The sequence below is a fragment of the Salmo salar genome, chromosome 15 (genome assembly GCF_965601325.2).
Source record: "Salmo salar chromosome 15, fSalSal1, whole genome shotgun sequence".
In the NCBI taxonomy this organism is placed as follows: domain Eukaryota; kingdom Metazoa; phylum Chordata; class Actinopteri; order Salmoniformes; family Salmonidae; genus Salmo; species Salmo salar.
Window position 1 is genome coordinate 34,942,046 of NC_138305.1, and position 23,712 is coordinate 34,965,757.

Genomic DNA, 23,712 nt, shown 5'->3' on the forward strand with positions numbered 1-23,712 from the left:
AGAGTCAACACTAACCGTTTGAGTCCTAAATGGCAACCTATTCCCTACATAGTGCAATACTTTTGACCAGGGCCGTATGTGCCCTATAGGGCTTTGGTCAAAAGTAGGGCACTAAACAAGCTTTCCAACAAGCTTTCTCTACCCTTAACCTTGTTCTGAACACCTCCAAAACAAAGGTCATGTGTTTTGGTAAGAATGCCCCTCCTCCCACAGGTGTTATTACTACCTCTGAGCCTCATAGAAGTTTTTTTTTTTTTACCTTAATTGAACTAGGCAAGTCAGTTAAGAACAAATTCTTATTTTCAATGACAGCCTAGGAACAGTGGGTTAACTGCCTTGTTCAGGGGTAAAACGACTGATTTTTACCTTGTCAGCTCAGTTCAACACTCTAACCACTAGGCTACCTGCCACCCCATACTTGGGAGTATGGCTAGATGGTGCACTGTAATTCTCTCAGCACATATCTAAGCTGCAGGCTAAAGTTAAATCTAGACTTGGTTTCCGCTATCGTAATCGCTCCTCTTTCACCCCAGCTGCCAAACTAACCGTGATTTATAGATCGAAGGTAAGGGTGCTCTCGAGTGGCTAGATGTTCTTTACCATTGGGCCATCAGATTTGCCACCAATGCTCCTTATAGGACACATCACTGCACTCTATACTCCTCTGTAAACTGGTCATCTCTGTTTACCCATCGCAAGACCCACTGGTTAATGCTTGTTTGTAAAACCCTCTTAGGCCTCACTCCCCCCTATCTGAGATGTCTACTGCAGCCCTCATCCTCCACAAACAACACTCGTTCTGCCAGTCACATTCTGTTAAAGGTCCCCAAAGCACACACATCCCTGGGTCGCTCCTCTTTTCAGTTCACTGCAGCTAGTGACTGGAATGAGCTGCAACAAACACTCAAAATGGACAGTTTTATCTCAACCTCTTCATTCAAAGACTCAAGCATGGACACTCTTACTGACAGTTGTGGCTGCTTTGTGTGATGTATTGTTGTCTCTACCTTCTTGCCCTTTTTGCTGTTGTCTGTGCCCAATAATGTGTGTACCATGTTTTGTGCTGCTACCATGTTGTGTTGCTACTGTGCCATGTTGTTGTTATGTTGTGTTGGTACCATGCTGTGTTGTCATGTGTTGCTGCCTTGCTATGTTGTTGTCTTAGGTCTCTCTTTATGTGGTGTTGTGTTGTCTCTCTTGTTGTGATGTGTGTTTTGTCCTATATTTATACTGTATTTATGTTTTGTTTTTAATCCCAGGCCCCCATCCCCATAGGAGGCCTTTTGCCTTTTGGTAGGCCGTAATTGTAAATTAGAATTTGTTCTTAACTGACTTGCCTAGTTAAATAAATACCTTCTCGGGAGGTATTGCTGTTGTAAATTGGCCTAAAGGCTCAGACACACCGGTATGATTGTCAAACGTTTGCCTGCCTGAACAGTGTGTCGGCAGTCAATCTCGTTTGTGTTCACACAGCAAAGACCTTGAAGTCGTCAGCCACTCAGCTTTGTTCAAATATTCCAAACCAGAAGGTGGCAGTAGCATTGTTTGGCAATGCATGTCTGTGTGTGTTGTTTTCTGGTCTAGATAGCCAATGTTAGCTAGCAAGCCAGCTATCTACCAGCGCTAAGGGAGCGGTCGAAATATACATAATTGTTGCCGTTACCTTGGGGGAAAATGGGGGAGGGTCATGCTTTTTTGAGTCAGTGGGAGGGTTTAGCATTTGTTTTATTTAGTCCAGGGGAGGGTCATGTAATTGGTAATCGATTAAATATCATATTGCTTAGTGTTTGAGAATTAGTTGCTTGTTGCATTATCTCGATGTGTGCCCGATGCTGCCCTTCATCCCTGATTCTCTGCTGGGCGTGCAATATCAAGTGCGCCTAGTGTGGTCTCAATCAAATGATCCACAACCTATACTACAGGCTATAGGCCTTGGCTATACGAAGAGCATGCTCAGACAAGCACAGGGAAAAGTTATGTTTCTAATAAAATGTACTTCCTTCCCAAGTTTTTGCGTTGCTGAGATGGTGTACATAAAACTAGGCTACACTGCGTTACACAATGCAATGGATAGGCGTTCCCAATCATGAGCCACGGCCTGCCCTGCTCTTGCTGATGTAAACCTTTTTCTGCTGCCTAACCAATGACTGTGCAGTGTACGGTGGCACTTCAGGAGGTGAGTCAAAGGATTCTTCCAGAATACATTCAATAACTATGTGTGCGGACTAGGCCTACGGATGTCCTGTTCAGTTTGAGAGGGAGAGAGCGAAGATGAGGACTGGAGGTAAGCTTGCTACTGCTATAATAGATTTGAATGAAAACGATATGTTTCATTGCCCATAATGAAGCTATTTATCAGAGTTATTGACCTCATTATAAGTCATATTCAAGTAATTTACATAACTTACATGAATATGAAGCGACAGCCGCGGAGATGGACAGCGCATGGGGTGCTGAAAGTATGCTAATTCCAGAAGGCCTAATTCATTTAAACAGTCTTCATTTTAACTTTAGGCTGCTAACAACAAGAGGGCTTCATGTTGGAGCCTATTTCTTGCTATTCAAGAAATAAGAGGTATGCCTACCTATTTGACAGACAAAATTATAGTCTACTATCCATAGATTTTGTCAGCCAATTCCATCAATCACCATGCACTCCTTAAATATCTCAGTGTCAGTGAAGAGCTTGCTGTTTTAAGTTAAAACCAGGGCTCGAATTGAGAAGTTATGTGAGGGAGTTGTGGCTTTTGCTAAAGAAAATTACCTAGGCCAACCCCTTGTTAGCATAAGAATTTGAAAAAAATGTAATGGACCTGATTATATAGCGCAATCTATAACGACACTTTAGTCCGCAGTGCTTTATGCTAGAAACAAGCTGTAAAATGACGGAGAACAACTCAGATGCATATGTGATATCTTTGATTTGTCTCTATGACATTCAGAGGCTGAGCTACAACCTTCTATAGCCGAGGAGACACAAACTGGACTTTGCTTGGGAAGTAATGTGCTATTCTGTCACTATCAATTGACGTTCGATATTTCAAAAGGCTATTAAGCAACAAACTAACTCTAAATCAGTCATGAGCAAGCCAGGTAGCCTAAGAAGGAATGAAAATGAATAATTTAGTCTATATCATTATTATTTTAAGGCTATAGCCTGCCATTTAAGAAATCAATTGTGAAGCATTTGTGACATGCTACAGGCTGGCAGGAGCACTCAGCATTTCAACAACACATCAACAACAGCACTTCAAAAACATGCCTATGAATTTCGCATTTAGGCGGTATAAAATTCTATCAAAAATAATAATTACTTAGAATTAAATAATAATGAAATGAAAAAATGCCTTTGAATTCACTTGTTTTCTTTGGTTTGAGGATCATGCGGTGAGCTACAGTATGAATGCCTAGTTTGTTAATTTAGTCTAGCAGATGCTTTAATATACCCATACCTAATTACTGTCAACACAAATCTATTTTGTAACAACAAAAAAGTTGAAAAAAATTTAACCGTTACATGTGCTATATAGGCTGATGATATGTGGCTGCTGTGTTAAACAACGAATGGCTTGTCTCGACTTCATTGATGATCAGATACTTCAGTTGTAATTGGTTCTGTTGAGCTCAACTTTTACAACTTTTACAAAATATGACTATCCTCCTAATAGCTTGTATAGAAATCAAAATGTCTCTGGTGCTGCAGCATGCGCTCATTTGTTGTAATGCTCTGTTGTGGTATTAAAAAAGATTCTGCTTGTCTTCAGTCATGTAAAATGATGTAGAATTGCATGAAATGCATTAATAAAAGCATTTTTTTCCCCCTGGACTGCAAATATTATACACTGCTCAAAAAAATAAAGGGAACACTTAAACAACACAATGTAACTCCAAGTCAATCACACTTCTGTGAAATCAAACTGTCCACTTAGGAAGCAACACTGATTGACAATAAATGTCACATGCTGTTGTGCAAATGGAATAGACAACAGGTGGAAATTATAGGCAATTAGCAAGACACCCCCAATAAAGGAGTGGTTCTGCAGGTGGGGACCACAGACCACTTCTCAGTTCCTATGCTTCCTGGCTGATGTTTTGGTCACTTTTGAATGCTGGCGGTGCTTTCACTCTAGTGGTAGCATGAGACGGAGTCTACAACCGACACAAGTGGCTCAGGTAGTGCAGCTCATCCAGGATGGCACATCAATGCGAGCTGTGGCAAGAAGGTTTGCTGTGTCTGTCAGCGTAGTGTCCAGAGCATGGAGGTGCTACCAGGAGACAGGCCAGTACATCAGGAGACGTGGAGGAGGCCGTAGGAGGGCAACAACCCAGCAGCAGGACCGCTACCTCCGCCTTTGTGCAAGGAGGAGCAGGAGGAGCACTGCCAGAGCCCTGCAAAATGACCTCCAGCAGGCCACAAATGTGCATGTGTCTGCTCAAACGGTCAGAAACAGACTCCATGAGGGTGGTATGAAGGCCCGACGTCCACAGGTGGGGGTTGTGCTTACAGCCCAACACCGTGCAGGACGTTTGGCATTTGCCAGAGAACACCAAGATTGGCAAATTCGCCACTGGCACCCTGTGCTCTTCACAGATGAAAGCAGGTTCACACTGAGCACGTGACAGACGTGACAGAGTCTGGAGACGCCGTGGAGAACGTTCTGCTGCCTGCAACATCCTCCAGCATGACCGGTTTGGCGGTGGGTCAGTCATGGTGTGGGGTGGCATTTCTTTGGGGGGCCGCACAGCCCTCCATGTGCTCGCCAGAGGTAGCCTGACTGCCATTAGGTACCGAGATGAGATCCTCAGACCCCTTGTGAGACCATATGCTGGTGCGGTTGGCCCTGGGTTCCTCCTAATGCAAGACAATGCTAGACCTCATGTGGCTGGAGTGTGTCAGCATTTCCTGCAAGAGGAAGGCATTGATGCTATGGACTGACCCGCCCGTTCCCCAGGCCTGGATCCAATTGAGCACATCTGGGACATCATGTCTCGCTCCATCCACCAATGCCACGTTGCACCACAGACTGTCCAGGAGTTGGCGGAGGTCTGGGAGGAGATTCCTCAGGAGACCATCCGCCACCTCATCAGGAGCATGCCCAGGCGTTGTAGGGAGGTCATACAGGCACGTGGAGGCCACACACACTACTGAGCCTCATTTTGACTTGTTTTAAGGACATTACATCAAAGTTGGATCAGCCTGTAGTGTGGTTTTCCACTTTAATTTTGAGTGTGACTCCAAATCCAGACCTCCATGGGTTGATAAATTGGATTTCCATTGATTATTTTTGTGTGATTTTGTTGTCAGCACATTCAACTATGTAAAGAAAAATGTATTTAATAACATTATTTCATTCATTCAGATCTAGGATGTGTTATTTTAGTGTTCCCTTTATTTTTTGGAGCAGTATATATATTCATGCAGTGCTTGTCCACGGTGGTCTGTGAATCCACAGCCTTCTGGCTACTTTGTCATGTAATGCTTACAAACACGAAGAGCAATTTCTAAAACTCAATTTCTAAGGCTCTGGTCTCCTAGGAGTGAGGGTAAATGGTAGGCATGTTCTCTGCTATCCACTATGTTTTAATGATCATTTTAGGTATAGGGGAGGGTCACTTGTTTTTTTTTTTCAAGCATTCAGGGAGGGTCGGGTAGAAATATATTTTACTGAAGAGCTGGCCATCCATTTTAATTTCAGATAGGTCCGATTTTCTCCAGGTATCCCTCATTATAAATAACGTACAGTCCATAATGTTGCAATTGTTGTAAAAAGCCCTTGATATTAGCCAGATGGGCACACCTAGAACTAACTAGAAAGATGACAGGGAAACCCTTAATTCACTCTCCATAATCGCATACAGCCCATAGATACATTTTTTGCTAGCTGGCTAACGTTCGTTAGCCAACGCAATGGGCTTCGCAGGAAAAAAAAGAATAAAAACAATTAAAATGGAAATATTTACTATACAACATTGTAATGAATACTCAGGGAGAAAATGGTGTAGATTCATGCACAGAGTGCAGCAGGTGTTTATTTCACAGAAGGCAGGAATCATGGTCACAGGCAGGCAATGGCCATACACAGGTAGCAAACAGGCAAGTGAATCAAAACTAGGACTGAAGGCTATAACTGGTTCTCACAAACGAGCTAGGAAAAGGCTTAGTACAGTCAAAACGAACAATACCTCACAAAGGTCCAAATAGAATGAACTGAACTAAGTAAGGAGCTGATGAGACCAGGTGAGTAAGTAACACAGGTGAAATCAATGAACAAAAATGAAAGACAGGGCTACGTTCAAGAACACAAAGAAACAGGGCTACGTTCAAGAACACAACGAAACAGAACACAATGTTGACTAAGAAAATAACTACAGAACCTTACAAACATAAGAGGATAAAAAACTAAAGAATTACAATAAAAACTGAATGACTTAAAGGCAAAGCTAAAAGGTGAGTTTTAAGATCCAGTGTCGCCCCCTCAGGTTCTCTGGCAGGGGATTCCAGAGGCTGCCTCTCCATGCCTCTAGTAACTGTAAGCTGTTGCGCTACCTAGGTAAAGACACTGCATTGACTCTCGGCAGCCAGCTCAGGCAGCTGCTTCGTGGAAATAAATCCATTGTGATTTAATTATAATGTTACTAGCTACAGTGGCCAGACTTGGAGGAAGTATTTCATGTTTTGTGCGTTGTGTCTGTGCACTTAGCTAGCTACCATTATTGTTGGAGCTTGGGGCTTATTAAGATTTTCGCCGTACCCTGTAATTACACCTGCAACCCTGTACATGTGACTGTTAAACTTCTAATCTAATCTAACCATGATCCTATACATTGCAATGAAAGGTGACTGGCTCATTTAGCAAGCTGCAAAGGGGTGGATGATGTCACCGGGGAAAAAAATATTTGTTTCTACTTTCGGCTACACTTGTGCTCTCTGATTGGCTCAGGGTAGAAATGGCTCTCTACCGATGGCATACTGTTTGACCATGAAGAAACGGAAGAGAATGTCACCAGTCAAACGCCACCGGCGGATGGTCCATATAGCACACCGGAACAAATGAAGAACGGTGCGGAGTGCATGACCCTGGCAACTTCATCTTGCGTTAGTTAATGAAAGCACTGGCCAAACCACAGGACACAACCAGGCCTACCTGAGCCACAGAGCTCTCCTCCTCCATTTTGAACAATCAAGGTTTTGCAGGGTGGAGTGATTTTCTTCTACGCAGAATACACATTTATTTAATGATTATTGTAAAGTACACTGGAGTTGAGTGTGATATCTGCAAGAAGGGAAGGCTATGTGATGTGAATGGGTTTTGAAAAGTTCAAGAGCGTTGGGCCAGTAACTGAAAAGTCACTGGTTCGAATCCCTGAGCTGACTAGGTGAAACATCTGTCGATATGCCCTTGAGCAAGGCACTTAACCTTAATTGCTCCTTAAAGTCGTTCTGAATAAGAACATCTGTTAAATGACTAAAATGTAAATGTAAAAAACAAGTGAACGCAAATGTTATCTTTTACTAGTCTTTTTTCTTCGTCTTTATATCCAATACTGTATACCTTGGGATACTCCCAGACATGTCTTGAACCCGAGAACACAGAAAAAGTTTTAAAATGTTAAAGGGGCAATTTGGTATTCAAACAACAACAAAGTGGTCACACCACCATTCCACTGAGGGATGGAAATGGATGTACCAATCCCAGATTGCCCTTTAAACTACAAATGTGTTGTAAAAATGCAGCAGAAAATCAGCTGATACATAACATTATGGCGATGTCAATGACAGGCTGTGGTGGGAGAAGCAGGTCAATCCCACCTCATAATACTTGCATCAACAACCTGGGAGGCTTTCTTTTGTCATCGTGGTCTGTCTTCTTAAAAATTCTGCTGAGTTGTTTCACAGAAAGACAAGTGCATCCCAAATGGCACCCTAATCATGATATAGTGTACTACTTTTTACTTGGGCCCATAGGCCTCTGGTCAAAAGTAGTGTACTATATAGGGAACAGGGTGCCATTTGGGATGCAGACACCACCAGCTACTGTACTATTCAGCTAGTTGCCCGACTGGCCACCTGGGTATGATTTGGTATGCAGTGTTTTCTCCTGCTCCTGTCTGGCTGTTGTTGGTTAAATTAAATATTGAAATGGTTGTTGTATAATTCTGCCTAGGGTCACTGATTCTCCCTGGTCCTGAGTGAGACATCAGCTCTCCAACAACTGGTCCTAGGCTGCATCAAATGGTACCCTATTCCCTATGTAGTGCATTACTTTTGACCAGAGCCCTATGGGTCCTGGTAAAAAGCAGTGCACTACATAGGGAATAAGGTGCTTGGGACATAGATTTCCTCTCCAATCTTGGCAAGAAGGCTGCCCATAATTAATACACAAGAGCAGTTTTGTCTGAAAATGGACCAAGTTATGTTACACTAACTGCAGTGTTTTTTTGCAATCAGTAATATTTCATTTTTCAGTACGTTCTTTTGGGGGTAGTACAGTAAACAAGTATCCCGGTCCCAGATCTGTTTGTGCTGTGTGCTGTATAGCCAATGGCAGAAAGAGTTGTCTACACAGCACATAGCACAAACAGATCTGGGACCAGGCTAGAGTTGGCTATAGAGCACAGACGGATCTGGACTGAGTTTGATAAATGCTGCTCTAGGGCTTTGAGTGAACCCATGTCCTCATAATAAGCTATTTGGCACCATCTAGTGGATTAAAGCCTTCACGGCTTCAGTACAGAAATGCATCCAACTCCTACAGCAGTGGAGGCTGGTGGGAGGAGCTATAGGAGGACAGCCTCATTGTAATGGCTGGAATGGAATCACTGGAATGGAGTCAAATACATGGTTTCCATATTTTTGATGTGTTTGATATCGTTCAATTATTCCATTCCAGCCATTACAATGAGCCCATCCTCCCTGCAGTACTTCCGTACTCTAAAATAGTGACTCACAAATAGTGACTCACATGTACATGACATCCATATGGTGACAGTAACTTAACAAACATAATGTACACTCAATAAAGCTGTCATCAGCCCTTCAATTAATAGGGTATCAGGTGACAGAAAAACATTGTATAGATGTCTTTAAAAACATTTTTAAGCCTTTCCTCTATATCAGGTGTATTATTTCAGAGGCTGCCATTGATGTTACTTTAGGTTTCAGTTTCTGATGTGTCTCTGACACTCATACCCTAGGGACTGTTCTCTGGGAAATTCACCCAGCATCAGGGAGGGCTGTGTCCCAAATGACACCATATTCCCTGTATTGTGCAGTACTTTTGACCAGAGCATAGGGACTAGGGAGCCATTTGGAATGCATCCAGGTAGAGTGAATCCAAAGACAACGCCAACCACCAATCATTATCTGCCTGGCAGCATTATAAGACACACACACACACTAAGACACACACACACACACACACACACACACACACACACACACACACACACACACACACACACACACACACACACACACACACACACACACACACACACACACACACACACACACACACTGAACAGGACTCTAGCTTTGGTGTGATTTATTTGATCCTCCTGATGGATCTCTTAGCCTCTGGTGATGGGAGTGCAGGGGAATCAATGCAATGTTCTTTAGGAAGACAGGAAAGGGAAGGATAGTAGTCCAGCACAGGATTCAAAACACTGGCCATGTCTGTGAACATTGTGACCTCTATGTAGACAGATATTTACCAAAGGTAAGCTACTGTAAAAATAAAAATGACTTATTAAAGACATTGGAGAAAGTATGTGAGTTGCTGCTGGTGCCACTATTTGCCAAAAAGTAATAGTACAATTTAGCTGAGGAAAGACAAAGTAGCTAGTTTGATGTCCTTTGCACTTTGACAGAGGCACTAGGGCTATGAAAACATGTATCAGGAGAAAGGGTTGCAAGGTTTATGTTTTTGAGGTTAATGTTTTTATTTTCTTGTTCATATCTCCTAGCTCTCAACTAGTCCTAGCACTTCTTTCAATTACAAAAGTCGAAACAGAGTGTTTGCTGTAGCCTATGTCCTTCAGTTGTTGTGAAGAGGAAATTCAGCAGGTCTTGGAGGGAAGTCAGAAGTTGAAAAAAAATGCTTCTTTATTGTTATTTGATTCGATTTATTTCATTCAAGACGAAATTATGCAGAATGCATTTACATTTAAACAATACTTTAAAACAAAATTGTTTTAAGTGAAAACAATGAATTTCGCAGCTTTGTAGGTTTAACAGTTAGAGATGGAGGTTTTTATATTATAGCGACCTTAACCAAACACCTAGCGACCTCATCAAGGGGTTCAGACCTCTTGGCGTACTGGTTATGGTGTTGCCCTGACAAACGCTGGAACTGGTTTTGAGTCCTGGTCAGAGCTACCCCTGGAATTTGCTACATTGGTGTGGGATGGGCAAGAGAGGTGTGTACACGCAAGGGACTTGGTGTAGAGAACCGTGGGGACATGCTCTCCTAAAGGAAGGGGGCAATGTAATGACTTTAACACAACACCTTGCAACCTCATCAAGAGGTTTGGACCTCTTGGTTAAATAGTTCAGATGTTGGCTTGACAGTTGCTGGTCCCAGGTTCAAATCCTGGTCGCGGCAACTACCCACCCGAATTCACTAATATATTTCCTAATGTTCAGGGACCAATCACAATGGGAATACAATGAGGTACAAAAATCTCATAAATTGTTTTTAGCGGTAAACTGATCAATAGATTGTGGGTACATCGTGTTATACTTTTCAATGGAAGAGGGTAATTTAGAAAAAATACATATAACATCCTCCTTCATTTCTCTATCTGTAAAACCCAACCCTGGCGAAGGCTAAGGGCCAAAACACGTTTACTCTTTACAATTAAGAAGCAGTTTAATCAATGATTGCTAATATTCAGTGAGTCTTGTTGTATTGTCTTGCATATCCTACCGGTAAAAAATGTTTTACAGATTATAGGGCGATTTCTCCTATAAATAAACATTATTCCATAATAAGACCCAATCCAAACAGCAGGTGGCAGTACTGTTACATTAATTGTTTTAGTCTTGTGTTTTTCCTTCCCAAACACTGAAAGGGATTACCTCATAATCAGGGAAAACCCTGTTCATGACGCCTGGTGCTCGACAGAGGGCTCTTCGCGATGCCACAGATCTCAGAATACATCAATTCCCCCTCCTGAGCTTTTCGGCTCTATAACGCATACAAATGACATCTTTCCACCGAACAGTTGATTTTGATAAGCGCACCAACTACTAGAGCTGTCTATTATACTTTTTAAGAAGAGAGAGACATAATTGTTGATGTCCACTGACAGCAAGGCTGTTGTCAATAATACTTGAACCAAACTGCAACGACTAAAAAAGGTCGTTTGAAAGGATAGTCTGGATGGAAAACAAGGCTCCTGTTCTTCCTCAAGAAAACTGACAAGCAATAGTCTGAATTCAAGGTAAACCTGGATACATAACATCATGTTGTTACAATGTAAATGTTACAGATTAGCTGTGCATGTTGTTTGGACGCAGCTGTTACGTGTTGTTACAATGTAACAACACATATCGAGGCAGTCTGTGCTCTGCTTGCGTCAACGGAATGTTAATTTTGTTGTGTTGTGTTTTGCGTGTGTGGTCTGCTTTTTGTATTTTTTTTCTGTTTGTAAAGGATTCTTATATTCCCATAAGGGATGTAGGCTGTAGCTGTCCTGGAATGGTTTGTGAAGTAGGAAATTTAACTACACTACAGTGATGTCTGTTTAGGTAGGCTGCACATACACTTAACAATTCCTAGCATGGCTTTTATCCGATTCAGTTGATCAGGGGTATTTCCTTGCACAGGGACCCCTCCCAGGCAAACCGGCAACCAGGGACCCCATCATACCTTAGCTAACTATTTTCTCATCATCAAGTGAATGATAATGGAAAGCAGAAATAATCAACATTTTAAAATAAATAGATTTGGTAAATAGTTTTTAATTATTTTGACATCCTGACATTATAATTGGAAGAGGAAGTATAAACTATAACATAGCCTTGTAGCTAGAAAGATACACTAAATGAACAAAAGTATGTGGACACCTGCTCGTCGAACATCTCATTCCAAAATCATGGGCATTAATATGGAGTTGGTCCCCCCTTTGCTGATATAACAGCCTCCACTCTTCTGGAAAGGTTTTCCACTAGATGTTGGAACATTATTGTGGAGACATGCGTCCATTCGGCCACAAGAGTGTTAGTGAGGTCGGCACTGATGTTGGGCGATTAGGCCTGGCTCGCAGTCAGCGTTCCAATTCATCCCAAAGGTGTTCGATGGGTTGAGGTCAGAGCTCTGTGCAGGCCAGTTAAGTTCTCCCACGCCAATCTCGACACATGATTTCTGTATGAACCTTGCTTTGTGCACGTGGGCATTGTCATGCTGAAACAGGAAAGGGCCTTCCCCAAACTGTTGCCACAAAGTTGGAAGCACAGAATCGTCTAGAATGTCATTGTATGCTGTAGCGATTTCTTGTATGCTTGTATGCTGTATTGTATGCTGTAGAGATTTCCCTTCACTGGAACTAAGGGGCCTAGCCCGAACCATGAAAAACAGCCCCAGACCATTATTCCTCCTTCACCAAACTTTACAGTTGGCACTATGCATTCGGGCAGGTAGCGTTCTCCTGGCAGCCAAACCCAGATTTGTCCGTCGGACTGCCATATCGTGGAGCATGATTCCACTGGTCCAGAGTCCAATGGCGGCGAGCTTTACACCACTCCAGACGATGCTTGGCATTGCACATGGTGATCTTAGGCTTCTGTACAGCTGCTCGGCCATGGAAACTCTTTTCATGAAGCTCCCAACAAACAGTTCTTGTGCTGATGTTGCTTCCAATGGCAGTTTCAAACTCGGTAGTGAGTGTTGCAACTGAGGATAGACGATTTTTACGCGCTTCAGCACTTGGCAGTCCCGTTCTGTGAGCTTGTGTTCCTACCATTTCACGGCTGAGATGTTGTTGCTCCTAAATGTTTCCACTTCACAGTAACAGCACTTACAGTTGACCAGGGCAGCTCTAGCAGAGCAGAAATTTGACAAACTGACTTGTTGGAAAGCTGTCATCCTATAACAGTGCCACGTTGAAAGCTCTTCTGTAAGGCCATTCTACTGCCAATGTGTCTATGGAGATTGCATGGCTGTGTGCTCAATTTTATACACCTGTCAAAATGTGTTTATTCCGTTGTTGCTGGCAATATTCATAAAAACATTCAACAAATAAATAAATGATCACTTAAAAATGTTGTGGAACCCCTGCAGTACCTTGACCCCCGGTTGAATACCCCTGCAGTGGATACTTTTTTGGGGGACTCATAGGACACCACCTCCACGGCAGCACAGTGAACCCACCTATTTAAATGTGTCATACTGTTCTTGAACAACACCCTTGTTTTCTTCAATAATCAATGTTCTCTTTGCCCTCTTTTTTTGTTAAATACTCTTTGTTTATCATCATATCATATTAGGGTTTTTTCATGTTGTTGTGAATATGAATTGGCAAGCCTAATGAGCCTATGTAGGATAACCAAATCATTCTGCTGACGTACAGTAGTGGGCAGTGCTTGTATAACCCTCTGCAGGAGGTGATTCATGTTTTGTAAATGTACAGGCTTAGTGCCGTGGGCTTTGGCTTGTTCTGGCCTTATATGATGAGAACCAGTCTGAAGGAAAGTAATTATGTGTCCCAAATATCACTCTATTTCCTACATAGTAGTGTACTACTTTTGAACAGAGCCCTATGGGCCCTAGTCAACAGTAGTGCACTGCACTATAGTGAATAGGGTGCCATTTGGGAGCTACCTTCCTGTAGGTTTTTGCTCCAATCCCAGCTGTAACTAACCTGACTCAGTTTATCAACCAGCTAATTATTAGATTTGGGTTGGAGTGAAAACCTACAGGATGGAAGCTCTCTGGGAGAAGGGTTGGAGAGCCCTGGGCTAGAACATGATGATTATGGTGTTATATTTGTCATTAGATATTTGTCATTCTTACCAGTCCAGTCACACACAACCAGTTGATCTTTACAAGAGGAGAAGATACATTCCACAAATCAGCCTCATTGTGGGTAACAGAGTGAGCCACACTTAATTGAACACTTAGGAAGTTTGAGTTAAAATAGTGCACTATTTAGGGAATAAGGTGCCATTTAGGACGCACATCGTGCTTCGTCATTATATCGTTACGTCATGTCCCACCAGCCAGTGAGCTAACACAGCCCCTTACCTTGTATGGCCCAGTGGGCACACATAGCAGAGCTTCTGAGTTAGAAGGCTACTTTAGCCTCCACTGTGATCAGACAGGCCTAGTAGCTGCTTGACAGGCCTAGTAGTCTGCAGACACAGAAAAGCCTCTTGACCCACCAGCCTAGTCTGACTGAAGGCATACTGAAGGTACAGCTGTCCAGCCAAGTCTTTGATATAGGATTGTTACTTCAGTAGCAGCAATGACCCAAATATTGTAACAGTTTAAAAATATATATTATGTCTCTCTTTGATGCACAGTATTTGATCCTGAATTGTCTGAAAAAACTCCATGATACCTATAAAGCAAGCAGATCCATTTTTACCTCATGTTCACCTTACCTATCCACAGCTCCCATTGGTTTTGAACATACAACTACTGTGTGCCCCCTCTCTCTGAATCCCTCTAACAACCACCACACAGGTCCAGAACCTAGCTCTGGTCCAGGCCGTTATGTGCGGCTTTCTGGCGCTGAAGGCTCCTTGTGCCCTGAACCAGAGCTATGGAGAACCATTCTGGGTTGAGAGTGAAGGAGAGGGCAAGGTGCAGCTAGATTAGTGTAAACGGAGCTGAAGAATGTTTCTTTCATGAGTAGTGAGACAGACCTGAAGGCCAGGCCAGGGTTCCAGTGCTGAATCCAGAACATTATGTGCCTGCCAGGCAGCTGGCTCCCAGTCTTCCTGCCCACAGCATAGCCGCACAGTACACTCTGCCCAGGCCAAGCTAGCCACAGCCACACACAGAGAGGTCTGTCTGTCTGTCTGCAGACAGCAGCAACCTGCTCTCTCTGCCCAGTGCACTGCCCTCTCAGGACAGACCTGTAGATAAATAGCCCAGACCTGGCAGGAGACCGCTGATTCAGTAGAAAGCCATACGGTTGGTGTGGTTAGATGGACAGCACTGTTAGCTTTTGATGTGGTACATTCATATGAATGGTTTAGGAACTAATCTCTTGTGACATTAACATTATTTGGTTCTGGGTGCTAAAATTAGAACAGGTTCTTCTAGCTCCTATCTCTGTTAGTTATCTGAATTCTGCATCTGAGATCAGAAGTGTCAGTTCTAACTAGGACTGGGTCAACTCCATAGCTGTGATGGTACTTCAAGTGTAAGTCTTCATAATGATTTCTGTCTGATCAATGTATGATCAGTTCAGAAGCATTGATTGTATGTGTGGTGATGGTGAATGCTGAAAAATGTGGTAATCCAGGAAATGTTAAGAAATGTAATTTGTGTTCTGTTCTGCTTTTTTTCTGCTGTTCTGTTAGTGAACCTTGTGTCCTCTGGTAGACTGGAAGTCATTTCAGTCACATGTCATGCCTGCAGGTGGAATGTGATGGGCTTAGTCCCTAATTTGTATTTGTATTTGTTAAAAGTAGTGCACTATGTAGGGAATAGTGTGCCATCTGGAACGTAACCATGGTGTCATACTTTACAAGTAAACATGGTAAGTGTTCGCAAAGTAAGTCCTCTAAGCATCTTAAAGATGTCTGTGTGACTGACTGTGAAGAAATCCAGCGGAAAGTGAGAAATACACCCAGCCCACACGAGCTGTTGAATTTGTGATTAAAGTCAAGTTCAGCTTTAGCTCATTTGCACCTTGCAAACTTTTGTCTGACAGTAGGCTACATTTATATGCACTGATAGCAAAGGCTTAGCTCACTGTTCAATCTGCATTCAGTGATGAAATGCACTAAACCATTCTCCATGTAAAGGTAGTGAAAACATTGCATCCCTTTATAGTCAGATTGTTTAAAAACCTTTGTTTGGCCATAAAGCACTATGTGTCCTCATTATCCAATGGGCATAAAAGGGATTTAGTTAAAATATACATTTTCATTCCATGGTGTGTGGCCTCTTCCAACTCTAGCAGTAGTCAGACAGGAAGACTTTGATTCACCTGCTTGCTTCACCATAACCAACACCACTACAGTACATAGCCTATACTCTTCAGATTTGATTAGGCACTTTGAGAAATGAAACATTATATCAGAAAACACAAATCGTTGGGGATTGTGAGTGATCACTAATCCCCCTTCATCCCCAACCAAGCATTCATCTAATCTGGTGATCACTAATCCCCCTTCATCCCCAACCAAGCATTCATCTAATCTGGTGATCACTAATCCCCCTTGATCCCCAACCAAGCATTCATCTAATCTGGTGATCACTAATCCCCCTTGATCCCCAACCAAGCATTCATCTAATCTGGTGATCACTAATCCCCCTTGATCCCCAACCAAGCATTCATCTAATCTGGTGGTCACTAATCCCCCTTCATCCCCAACCAAGCATTCATCTAATCTGGTGATCACTAATCCCCCTTGATCCCCAACCAAGCATTCATCTAATCTGGTGATCACTAATCCCCTGTGATCTCCAACCAAGCATTCATCTAATCTGGTGATCACTAATCCCCCTTGATCCCCAACCAAGCATTCATCTAATCTGTTGATCACTAATCCACCTTGATCCCCAACCAAGCATTCATCTAATCTGGTGATCACTAATCCCCCTTAATCCCCAACCAAGCATTCATCTAATCTGGTGTTTGTGTTTGTGTCCAGCTAGCTAAGTGGATCATGTCATTCACATGAAATGACATTCCGTCTGATAGAGGCTCATCACTAATGTGGCAGTAGTATATGAAGTATCTATTGATCATAGACATGCATGTATTCATGTATATACTGTACATGCATACGTTTGTGTTTACTGTATAGACTAATGCTACACCATTGTTATTGATATCTGAAAGGGGTATGCTGTATAGGGTTTTATTAAGGCATTTTCCTATCCCCACTTCCAATCTCTAAATACTGTGAATTGAAGTGAACTTGTTTTTCAGCTCTCCAAGTAGCCTAACCATTGCATGCCCCCCCCCCCCCCCCTCATTCTTTCGCTTACTTACTCAGCCTTCTTCAGTCCTCAGCATGCCTATATCCTGCCTGTGTGAATGGGGCCTTTAGGATTCAGCAGGCAGGGTGCCAGTTGTGTCTTGTGCCAACAACAGGAAATGCTGCGGTTTCCTCAGGCTGCTGTCACTTCCTTTCCTTGGCTCCCGGGTCCAGGACTCAGTAGAAGGCTATGGTGGCATCCCAAATTGCATCCTATTCACTATTTAGGGCACAACTTTTGGCAATAGGGTTCTGGTCAAAAGTAGTGCACTATATAGGGAATAGGGTGCCATTTGGGATTCAGACAATGTTTGGGGCTGGGCTATAATCTTTGGAAGGATAGAATTGGAATGAATCCCTTTCTAATGTTATCACTTCATTCTAAACAGTACTGGAGGAGAATACATTTTAGATGAGCAGAGCATGTTTGTTTAGAAATATAGGCTGAGCACTGAGCACAAAGGGAGGAACAGTCATATTTCCTCGTGAACTGAACACATTTCCTGTATGTCCCGAATGGCACCCTATTCCTTATATAGTGTACTACTTTTGACCAGACACCTATTGGTATTGGTCAACTGTAGTGCACTAAATAGGGAATAGGGTGCCATTTGGGACATAACCCGTATAACACTGCCTCTCCTCTCGCCCTGGGGCCAGCCTGTCACTCACTACTAACTCACTGGCTCACGTCCATGTATTACAAACACATACTGTACTGTGTTTCTTAACTGTACCTCTCCCTTTTCCCTACACTCCCTTTCTCGTTTCCTCTAGCACTGTTCTCAATTTAATGTTTCAGCTTGCTCTCTCCTCCCTCTCTATTTGCCCCTCTCCCTGGCATGCAGTACAGCAGTAGTGTGTATTGTACCAAGGCCGAGCAGATGGAGCAGCGCTGTTCCTGGTGTAGGGAGGGCAGGTGATGTAATCAATGCAGACCTCTCTCTCTCGCACGCTCTTTTTTCTCCGTCTGTCTCTTTCTCTCTAACTCCATCTTTCTCTCTCCCCATATTTCTCTATCTCCCTTGCATTCTCTTTTTGTTTCTCTGTCCCTGTCTGTCCCTCTATAATTTTTTCAATTCAAAAGGCTTTATTGGCATGAGAAACAGTTTATTAGGTACACCACCCTGTTCAGAAAAATTATTCGCTCCTACAGGCAGTGAGTCACGTGGCCGTGGCTTGCTATATTAAGCAGGCATCGAGGCATTCAGTTACTGTTCGATTGAACGTTAGAATGGGCAAAACAAGTGACCTAAGCGACTGACGTGGTATGATCATCGGTGCTAGGTGCGGCGGTTCCAGTATCTCAGAAACGGCCTGCCTCCTGGGCTTTTCACACACGACAGAGTCTACGGTTTACAGAGAATGGTGCAACAAACAAAAAACATCCAGTCAGCGGCAGTCCTGTGGGCCAAAACAGCTCGTTGATGAAAGGTTGAAGGAGAATGGCAAGAAACCTGCAAACTAACAGGCGGGCCACAAACAGGCAAATAACAGTGCATTACAACAGTGGTGTGCAGAATGGCATCTGGGAATGCATAACTCGCCGGTCCTTGTCACGGATGGGCTATTGCAGCAGACGACCACACCGGGTTCCACTCCTATCAGCTAAACACAAGAAGAAGCAGCTCCAGGGGGCACAACAAAAGGGAAGACCACCCATTACTTAAATGTAAAAAGTAATACATTTAAACTAAATAATAAATACAAAAATGTTGTATGGTGAGAACAGACCAAAAAACCAAAAGGTGGTGGAAGCCAGCATGCACATCCACCCAGACCAGAGACAACACGGTTCATGAAGTGCTGGAATGTTGCAGGTTTATTATGCAAACCAAAGTTCTGTTCAGACACTTTGCACACCACCGTAAAAGGACCAGTGAAATTAGCCTGAAAAGGAGAACCTACAATAGGTAACAGAGCTAAAACCTGGTCACCAGAGCTAAATTGTCAATGTTCAGACCGACGGTCATAAATATTCTTCATATTTACTTGTGCACTTTCCAGTTTCTCTTTTTCCATTTCACTTGCAGAGGGCAGTCTATTACGAAAACCATTGACATAATCAAGTAAAATTTAGTGGTGGCTCTACTGTTCCGCAGCTGTCCTGCAACACAGCCAGAGGGCCACGCGCTGCATGTCCAAAAACCAAATCATTTGGACTAAATCCTGTACTCTCCTGACAACTTCTGGCAAACAGTTCCTTCATACTCTCCCCATAATAAGCACAGGGAGTTGGCTGAGGGCTCACCCTTGGCCCAGCCAAACTACCCGTGTGCCCCCCCCAAAAAAATTATTGGGGGTGCCTCTCGTGCTTCCCAATCGGCGTGTATAAAGCTTCATACCGGCGCCGCCCCGCCTTGGCTGCCTCTATCTCCTCCGGTGGGCAACGGTATTCACCAGCCTGGTGCCATGGTCCAGCCCCGTCCAGAATCTCCTCCCATGTCCACGATTCCCTGTAGTCCACATAATTCCTCTCCAGCTCCTTACTCCGCTGCTTGGTCCGTTTGTGGTGGGTAGTTCTGTAACGGTCGTCGTACGAAGTAGACCAAGGTGCAGCGGGAAAATGTATACTCATCTTCTTATTTATTATAAAAGAAGGAAAAAACCAAAAGAGAAACGTATACAAAAACGAACGAACGCCACTAAACAGTCCTGTCAGGTGCTACATACACTAAACAGGAAATAACTACCCACAATTCCCATTACCAAAACACCCCTATACATAGGACCTTCAATCAGAGGCAGCGAGGAACAGCTGCCTTCAATTGAAGGCCAAATCAATAAACTAAACATAGAACTAGAAAGACTAGACTAGAACATAGAAATATATTAACATAGAACATAAACCAAAACCCCGGAACACTCTAATCAAACACCCCTCTACAAAACACATAGCCCAACAAACCCCGAAACACTCTAAACAAATACCTCCTGCCACATTCTGACCAAACTAATATAACAAATAACCCCTTTACTGGTCAGGACGTGACAATCTGTGTAATCTGAGGGATGATATGGTCATACATTTGGCAGGAAGTTAAAAAGTGCAGCTCAGTTTCCACCTCATTTTGTGGGCATTGGGCACATAGCCTGTCTTCTCTTGAGAGCTTATGGTGGCCTCTCTCAATATCAAGGCTATGCTCACTGAGTCTGTACTATGTACATAGTCTAAGCTTTTCTTGATTTTGGGTCAGTCACAGTGGTCAGGTATTCTGTTTGGGACCAATTAACTATTTTTATCTCGCTCTCTCTCTATCTTGACGACTCTCTCTCTTTCAATGTCTCTCTATCTTTCCTCTTTCTTGCTCTCTCTCTATTTTTCTATCTCTCTCAGAAGCCAGGTACAAGCTAGAGAGGAACTATTAACTGACTACCTGATCACATAATTTTATTCTAGTTTGCTGTTTCATTAACCTGAACTAGTTGTATTATTTTCTTGGTGCTGGACATCTCACCATTGGCCTTATCAAGTGAAATACCACTGTCTGAGGTTTCTGTTCCATTTATGTAAGAGCCACTAGAGATGTGTTGTATTACTGTACAAAAGGTTTGAACTTTAGCTGAACTTTTCTCTTGATTGAGGAGAAATGACTCACTCTCTGCAGTGTTTTAGTGATTCACAAGGGGACAGATCTCACTTGACTGTACTTGGGTTGGTCTCAATAAAGGCAAAAGAGCATCCGCAAAGTCAATTTGCCCACAGACTCAAGAGAAGAGATGAGAACACCTTTTATAATTCAAATGATCTCTCATGAATTGCCTCTGGTATTTGTATCTATGTAGCTTACATTGTGCACTTAGTCTGTACTCAGCAATAAGTCAATGGAGTCTTGCTGTAGGCTAGTAAGACTCCACCTTGGACATCCTCGAGACATAGAGATGGATATTGGTTGTTTCGCTAGTTGACTTTGGTCCTCTGTAGCTCAGTTGGTAGAGCATGATGCTTGTAACACCAGGATAGTGGGTTTGATTCCAGTGACCAACCTTATGTAAAATGTATGCATGCATGACTGTAAATCTCTTTGAATAATAGTGTCTGCTAAATGGCATATATTATATATAACTGGACTGTTACTAGGAGACAGAGTCCCCCTCAAGTCTTTCCTGGTTATTCCACTGAGTTCTCAGTCTTTCCCTCTTCAAGAGGGTTAATGTAGAGCACGTGTCAAACTCAAGGCCTGCGGGTGGAAAAGCAACCTCAGTCAACATTGAAATGACTAAAACCAAATCGAAACTGTGTAGAAATTATATTGGACCTACATTTATATACAGTAGTCTCTTCACTCTTTCCATGTTGCTAAGAATCATCGAAACGAAAGCTGAATTGTCAGGGAGCGTCGAAAATTCCAAAAACAATGGATAGAGGGCTATTTTTTGCTCATTTTGACAGCGAGGAAATATAACACATTATCAGTGTGGGCCTCCAGACCTCAGTGAAGAGTGAATGCGGTCCGCAGGCAACATTTGTTTGACACTCCTGATGCAGAGAGAGGGTGCACACACAATAAATCTTAAATACTTATAATACATTTTGTTAGTCTTTACATTTATTGAATTAAATATAGTTCAGCTGTCCCTGACATTTCAGCTGCTGCCTTTCTCAAGGTATGTTGTTGCAAAGGGTTAGAGCGGTAGCTAGCTTGGTAGCTTGTTAATTCTGAATGTGTAGATCAGAGGTGTTCATTCTGTGTCACGTCCTGACCAGTAAAAGGGGTTATTTGTTATTGTAGTTTGGTCAGGGCGTGTCAGGGGGTGTTTGTTTTGTGTGTTTCGGGGGTTTTGGTGTATGTTCTATGTTTTCTATTTCTATGTGGGTTTTCTAGTTTTTCTATTTCTATGTTAGTTTTGGGAACAACCTCCAATTAGAAGCAGCTGGTTGTCGTTACTTCTAATTGGAGGCCATATTTAAGTGGGTTTATTTTCTCTTGTGTTTGTGGGTAGTTGTTTTTCGTATAGTCCTTGTGTCCTTACGGAACTGGTGGTTGACGTCGATTTAGTTTGTTTAAGTGTTCACTTTTTTAAATAAAAGAAGATGAGCATGATACCCGCTGCGCCTTGGTCCACTTTCTACGACACACCTGACATTCTGACTGGTGTAGGTCAGACGTGTTCATTCTGACTGGTGTAGGTCAGACGTGTTCATTCTGACTGGTGTAGGTCAGACGTGTTCATTCTGCCTGATGTAGGTCAGACGTGTTCATTCTGCCTGATGTAGGTCAGACGTGTTCATTCTGACTGGTGTAGGTCAGACGTGTTCATTCTGACTGGTGTAGGTCAGACGTGTTCATTCTGACTGGTGTAGGTCAGACGTGTTCATTCTGACTGGTGTAGGTCAGACGTGTTCATTCTGACTGGTGTAGGTCAGACGTGTTCATTCTGACTGGTGCAGGTCAGACGTGTTCATTCTGACTGGTGCAGGTCAGACGTGTTCATTCTGACTGGTGCAGGTCAGACGTGTTCATTCTGACTGGTGCAGGTCAGACGTGTTCATTCTGACTGGTGCAGGTCAGACGTGTTCATTCTGACTGGTGCAGGTCAGACGTGTTCATTCTGACAGGTGCAGGTCAGACGTGTTCATTCTGACTGGTGCAGGTCAGACGTGTTCATTCTGACTGGTGCAGGTCAGACGTGTTCATTCTGCCTGGTGCAGGTCAGACGTGTTCATTCTGACTGGTGCAGGTCAGACGTGTTCATTCTGCCTGGTGCAGGTCAGACGTGTTCATTCTGCCTGGTGCAGGTCAGACGTGTTCATTCTGCCTGGTGCAGGTCAGACGTGTTCATTCTGCCTGGTGCAGGTCAGACGTGTTCATTCTGACTGGTGCAGGTCAGACGTGTTCATTCTGCCTGGTGCAGGTCAGACGTGTTCATTCTGACTGGTGCAGGTCAGACGTGTTCATTCTGCCTGGTGCAGGTCAGACGTGTTCATTCTGACTGGTGCAGGTCAGACGTGTTCATTCTGACTGGTGCAGGTCAGACGTGTTCATTCTGACTGGTGCAGGTCAGACGTGTTCATTCTGACTGGTGCAGGTCAGACGTGTTCATTCTGACTGGTGCAGGTCAGACGTGTTCATTCTGACTGGTGCAGGTCAGACGTGTTCATTCTGACTGGTGCAGGTCAGACGTGTTCATTCTGCCTGGTGCAGGTCAGACGTGTTCATTCTGCCTGGTGCAGGTCAGACGTGTTCATTCTGCCTGGTGCAGGTCAGACGTGTTCATTCTGCCTGGTGCAGGTCAGACGTGTTCATTCTGACTGGTGCAGGTCAGACGTGTTCATTCTGACTGGTGCAGGTCAGACGTGTTCATTCTGACTGGTGCAGGTCAGACGTGTTCATTCTGACTGGTGCAGGTCAGACGTGTTCATTCTGACTGGTGCAGGTCAGACGTGTTCATTCTGACTGGTGCAGGTCAGACGTGTTCATTCTGCCTGGTGCAGGTCAGACGTGTTCATTCTGCCTGGTGCAGGTCAGACGTGTTCATTCTCTCTCTCAATTCAATTTAAATTAAATTTAAGGGGCTTTATTGGCATGGGAAAAAAATCGAATCAAACT

General features: G+C 43.3%; 1 protein-coding gene across 1 annotated transcript in view; it reads left to right on the forward strand.

Moving 5' to 3' along the window:
• The first annotated feature begins 11,126 nt into the window (after positions 1-11,126).
• The window catches only part of LOC106571257 (putative E3 ubiquitin-protein ligase RNF144A-A), a 52,251-nt gene continuing 39,665 nt past the window's right edge, over positions 11,127-23,712 (forward strand). Inside the window, exon 1 of the mRNA XM_014144079.3 lies at positions 11,127-11,445. The gene's annotated coding sequence lies outside the window, so the exon portion shown is untranslated. The remainder of the gene's footprint in view (positions 11,446-23,712) is intronic.